The sequence below is a fragment of the Arachis hypogaea genome, chromosome 10 (genome assembly GCF_003086295.3).
Source record: "Arachis hypogaea cultivar Tifrunner chromosome 10, arahy.Tifrunner.gnm2.J5K5, whole genome shotgun sequence".
NCBI classification, from domain to species: domain Eukaryota; kingdom Viridiplantae; phylum Streptophyta; class Magnoliopsida; order Fabales; family Fabaceae; genus Arachis; species Arachis hypogaea.
The window spans coordinates 44,006,781-44,012,693 of NC_092045.1; positions in this window are offsets into that span (position 1 = coordinate 44,006,781).

Consider the following 5,913-nt stretch of genomic DNA (forward strand, 5'->3'; position numbering starts at 1 on the left):
CCAGTTTCATGCTTGTTGCTGGCGTTCAGCGCCAGCTTTTCTTCTCTGGGCACATTCCTGGCGTTCAGCGCCAGAATGTTGCTTGTTTCTGGCGTTCAGCGCCAGAATGATGCTCTGTTTTGGCGTTGAACGCCGGCCAGATGCATCTTACTGGCGTTGAACGCCAGCCTGTGCTTCCTCTAGGGTGCAAATTTTTTTCTGCTATTTTTGATTCTGTTTTTAATTTTTATGATTTTTTCGAGACTCCTCATGATCATGTACCTAATAAAACACAAAATAACAATAAAATAAAAATTAGATAAATAAAATTGGGTTGCTTCCCAACAAGCGCTTCTTTAATGTCAATAGCTTGACAGTGGCTCTCATGGAGCCACAAGGTGATCAGGTCAATGTTTGTGTAATCCCAACACCAAACTTAGAGTTTGGATTTGGGGTGTTAACACCAAACTTAGAGTTTGGTTGTGGCCTCACAACACCAAACTTAGAGTTCGACTGTGTGGGCTCTTCTTGACTCTGAACTGAGAGAAGCTCTTCATGCTTACTCTCTTTTGTCAAAGAGGGATGGCCATGTGCTTTAAACACAAGGTAGTCCCCATTCAATTGAAGGACTAACTCACCTCTGTTGACATCTATCACAGCTCCTGCTGTGGCTAGGAAAGGTCTTCCAAGGATGATGCAATCATCCTCTTCCTTCCTAGTGTCTAAGATTATGAAATCAGCAGGGATGTAAAGGCCTTCGACCTTTACTAACACGTCCTCTACTATTCCATAAGCTTGTCTCAATGACTTATCTGCCAATTGTAATGAGAACAAGGCAGGTTGTACCTCAATGATCCCTAGCTTCTCCATTACAGAGAGTGGCATAAGATTTATCCCTGACCCTAGATTACATAGAGCCTTTTCAAAGGTCATGGTGCCTATGGTACAAGGTATTAGGAACTTGCCAGGATCTTGTTTCTTTTGAGGTAGAGTTTTCTGAATCCAAGTATCTAGTTCACTAATGAGCAAGGGAGGTTCACTTTCCCAAGTCTCATTACCAAACAACTTGGCATTCAGCTTCATGATAGCTCCTAAGTATTGAGCAATTTGCTCTCCAGTCATATATTCATCCTCTTTAGAGGAAGAATAGTCTTCAGAGCTCATGAATGGCAGAAGGAGATTTAATGGAATCTCTATGGTCTCTATATGAGCCTCAGATTCATTTGGATCCTTAATAGGAAACTCCTTCTTGCTTGAGGGACGTCCCAGGAGGTCTTCCTCACTAGGATTTTCGTCCTCTTCCTCCCTTGTGCATTCGGCCACATTGATCACATCAATGGCCTTGCACTCTCCTTTTGGATTCTCTTCTGTATTACTTGGGAGAATACTGGGAGGAGTTTCAGTGACTTTCTTACTCAGCTGGCCCACTTGTGCCTCCAAATTTCTAATGGAGGATCTTGTTTCATTCATGAAACTGAAAGTGGCCTTTGACAGATCAGAGACTATATTGGCTAAATTAGAAGTGTTTTGTTCAGAATTCTTTGTCTGTTGCTGAGAAGATGATGGATATGGCTTGCTATTGCTCAGCCTATTGCGTCCACCATTGTTAAAGCCTTATTGAGGCTTTTGTTGATCCTTCCATGAGAAATTTGGATGATTTCTCCATGATGAGTTATAGGTGTTTCCATAAGGTTCACCCATGTAATTAACCTCTGCCATGGCAGGGTTCTCAGGATCATAAGCTTCTTTAGAAGCTGCCTCTCTAGTACTGTTGGATGCATGTTGCCATCCATTCAGATTTTGAGAGATCATGTTGACCTGTTGAGTCAACACTTTGTTTTGAGCCAATATGGCATTCAGAGCATCAATTTCAAGAACTCATTTTTTTTGAGGTACCCCATTATTCACGGAATTCCTCTCAGAGGTGTACATGAATTGGTTGTTTGCAACCATGTCAATGAGTTCTTGAGCCTCTTCAGGCATTTTCTTTAGGTGAATAGATCCACCTGCAGAATGATCCAATGACATTTTCAAAAATTCAGAGAGACCATAATAGAATATATCTAATATGGTCCATTATGAAAACGTGTCAGATGGACATCTTTTGGTCAGCTGCTTGTATCTTTCCCAAGCTTCATAGAGGGATTCACCATCTTTTTGTTTGAAGGTTTGAACATCCACTCTCAGCTTGCTCAGCTTTTGAGGAGGAAAGAATTTATCCAAGAAGGCTGTGACCAGCTTATCCCAGGAGTCCAGGCTATCCTTAGGTTGTGAATCCAACCATATTCTAGCTCTGTCTCTTACACCAAAAGGGAAAAGCATGAGTCTGTAGACTTCAGGATCAACTCCATTCGTCTTTACAGTCTCACAGATCTGCAAGAACTCAGTTAAAAACTGATAAGGATCTTCAGATGGAAGTCCATATAACTTGCAGTTTTGTTGCATTAAGGCAACTAGTTGAGGCTTAAGCTCAAAATTATTGGCTCCAATGGCAGGAATGGAGATGCTTCTTCCATCAAACTTGGACGTTGGCTTTGTGAAGTCACCAAGCATTCTCCTTGCATTATTATTATTTTCGGCTGCCATCTCCTTCGCTTGTTCGAAAATTTCTGAAAGGTTACCTTTAGAATAATTTAATTTAGCTTCTCTTAATTTTCTCTTCAGAGTCCTTTCAGGTTCTGGATCAATTTCAACAAGAGTGCCTTTTTCCCTGTTCCTGCTCATATGAAAGAGAAGAAAACAAGAAAAGGAAGAGGAATCCTCTATGTCACAGTATAGAGATTCCTTTATGTTAGTAGAAGAAGAAGGGGGTAGAAGAATCCAAACACAAGAGATATAATAAGTTCGGATTTTTAGATGAAGAGAGGTGAAGAGAAGTGTTAGTAATTAATTAATTAAATAGAAGAAGAAAAGAGAGGGGAAATTTCGAAAATAATTTGAAAAAGGGGTTAGTATTTTTTGAAAATTAAAAGGTATTAAAATTAAAACATGAAACACTTAATTAATTAAAAAGAATTTTTGAAAAGGAGAGAGGTATTTTCGAAAATTAGAGAGGGAAAAGTAGTTAGGTGGTTTTGAAAAAGATAAGAAACAAACAAAAAGTTAGTTAGTTGATTGAAAAAGATTTGAAATCAAAATTTGAAAAAGATAAGAAGATAAGAAGTTAGATAAGATATTTTGAAATCAAATTTTGAAAAAGATAAAATTTTTGAAAAAGGTGAGATAAAAGATAAAAAGATTTTTAAGAAAAAGATATTTTTGAAAAAAAAAAGATTTAATTTTTAAAATTACTTAACAATTACTTAACTAACAAGAAACTACAAGATAAGATTTTAGAACTTAAAAATTGAACCTTTCTTAACAAGAAAGTAACAAACTTTAAATTTTTGAACCAATCACATTAATTGTTAGCTAATTTTTGAAAATTAGATGTAAAGATAGGAAAAAGATTTTGAAAATATTTTGAAAAAGATTTTTGGAATTTTCGAAAAATAGAAAAAAATGAAAAAGATATAATTTTTTTGAAAAAGATTTTGAAAAGATAAGATTTTTAAAATTGAAATTTTGACTTGACTTGTGAGAAACAACTAATTTTTAAAAATTTTTGACCAAGTCAACCCAAAATTTCGAAAATTTGGAAGGAAATAAGGAAAAGATAATTTTTTGATTTTTGAATTTTTTATTATGAGAGAGAAAAACAACAAAAATACTCAATGCATGAAATTTTTAGATCAAAACAATGAATGTATGCATGAATGCTATGAATGTCAAGATGAACACCAAGAACACTTTGAAGATCATGATGAACATCAAGAACATAATTTTGAAAAATTTTTTGATGCAAAGAAAACATGCAAGACACCAAACTTAGAAATCTTTAATGCATGGAAAATATGAATGCAAAAGTGCACATGAAAAACAACAAACAACACAAAACAAGAAATCATCAAGATCAAACAAGAAGACTTGTCAAGAACAACTTGAAGATCATGAAGAACACTATGAATGCATGAGATTTTCGAAAAAAATGCAAGAAAAATTTTAAAAGCATGCAATTGACACCAAACTTAAAAATTAACACAAGACTCAAACAAGAAACACAAAATATTTTTGATTTTTATGATTTTCTAATTTTTTTGTATTTTTATTAATTTTTTTCGAAAAACATGGTTAGAAAAATGAAAAAGAGAAGAAAAATTTTGAAAAAGATTTTTGAAAAGAAAATTACCTAATCTGAGCAACAAGATGAACCGTCAGTTGTCCATACTCGAACAATCCCCGGCAACGGCGCCAAAAACTTGGTGGACGAAATTGTGATCCATATTCTTTTGTACTTGTATGAAATCATTATTATGGCACCAGTTGAATTCACAACTCCGTTCAACTAACCAGCAAGTGTACTGGGTCGTCCAAGTAATAAACCTTACGTGAGTAAGGGTCGATCCCACAGAGATTGTTGGTATGAAGCAAGCTATGGTCACCTTGTAAATCTCAGTTAGGTAGATTAAATTGGTTTATGGGTTTTCGAAAATTAATAATAATTGGAAAATAAAAAGGGATAGAAATACCTATGTAACTCAATAGTGAGAATTTCAGATAGGTGTATGGAGATGCTGTGCTCCTCTTGAAACTCTACTTCACTACTCACTCTTCCTTCAATCCTTCTTACTCCTTTCCATGGCAAGCTGTATGTAGGGCATCACCATCATCGGTGGCTACTTTCAATCCTCTCGGGAAAATGGTCCTATGCGCTGTCACTGCACGGCTAATCGTCTGGAGGCATCACCCTTGGTTGATGGCTACATCCCATCCTCTCAGTGAAAATGGTCCAAATGCTCTGTCACAGCACGGCTAATCATCTGTCGGTTCTCAATCATGTTGGAATAGAATCCATTGATTCTTTTGCGTTTGTCACTAACGCCCAGCCTTGAGGAGTTTGAAGCTCGTCACAGTCATTCAATACCGGAATCCTACTCGGAATACCACAGACAAGGTTAGACTTTCCGGATTCCCAGGATCCTACTCGGAATACCACAGACAACGTTAGACTTTCCGGATCCTCATGAATGCCGCCATCTATCTAGCTTATACCACGAAGATTCTGTTGGGGAATCTAAGAGATATGCGCCCGGCCTAAGGTAGAACGGAAGTGGTTGTCAGTCACGTGCGTTCATAGGTGAGAATGATGATGAGTGTCACGGATCATCACATTCATCAAGTTAAGTATAACGTATATCTTGGAATAAGAATAAAAGAGAATTGAATAAAAAGTAATAGTGATTGTATTGAAACTTGAGGTACAGCAGAGCTCCACACTCTTAATCTATGGTGTGCAGAAACTCCACTGTTGAAAATACATAAGTAAAAGGTTCAGGCATGGCCGAATGGCCAGCCCCCTTGAGTGATCAAGAGACCGAATAATCAAAGGCTAAACAGTCAAGAGATTAAACTGTCAAAAGATGTCTAATACAATAGTAACTTATCCTATTTATACTAGACTAGCTACTAGGGTTTACATGAGTAAGTAATTGATGCATAAATCCACTTCCGGGGCCCACTTGGTGTATGCTTGGGCTGAGCTTGATCTATCCACGAGCTGAGGCTTTTCTTGGAGTTGAACTCCAAGTTATGACGTGTTTTGGGCGTTCAACTCCGGATCATGACGTTTTTCTGGCGTTTAACTCCAGACAGCAGCATGTACTTGGCGTTCAACACCAAGTTACGTCATCAATTTCCGAATAAAGTATGGACTATTATATATTGCTGGAAAGCTCTGGATGTCTATCTTCCAACGCCGTTGAGAGCGCGCCATTTAGAGTTCTGTAGCTCCAGAAAATATATTTCGAGTGCAGGGAGGTCAGATTCCAACAGCATCAGCAGTCCTTTTGTCAGCGTTTTTCAGAGTTTTGCTCAAGTCCCTCAATTTCAGCCAGA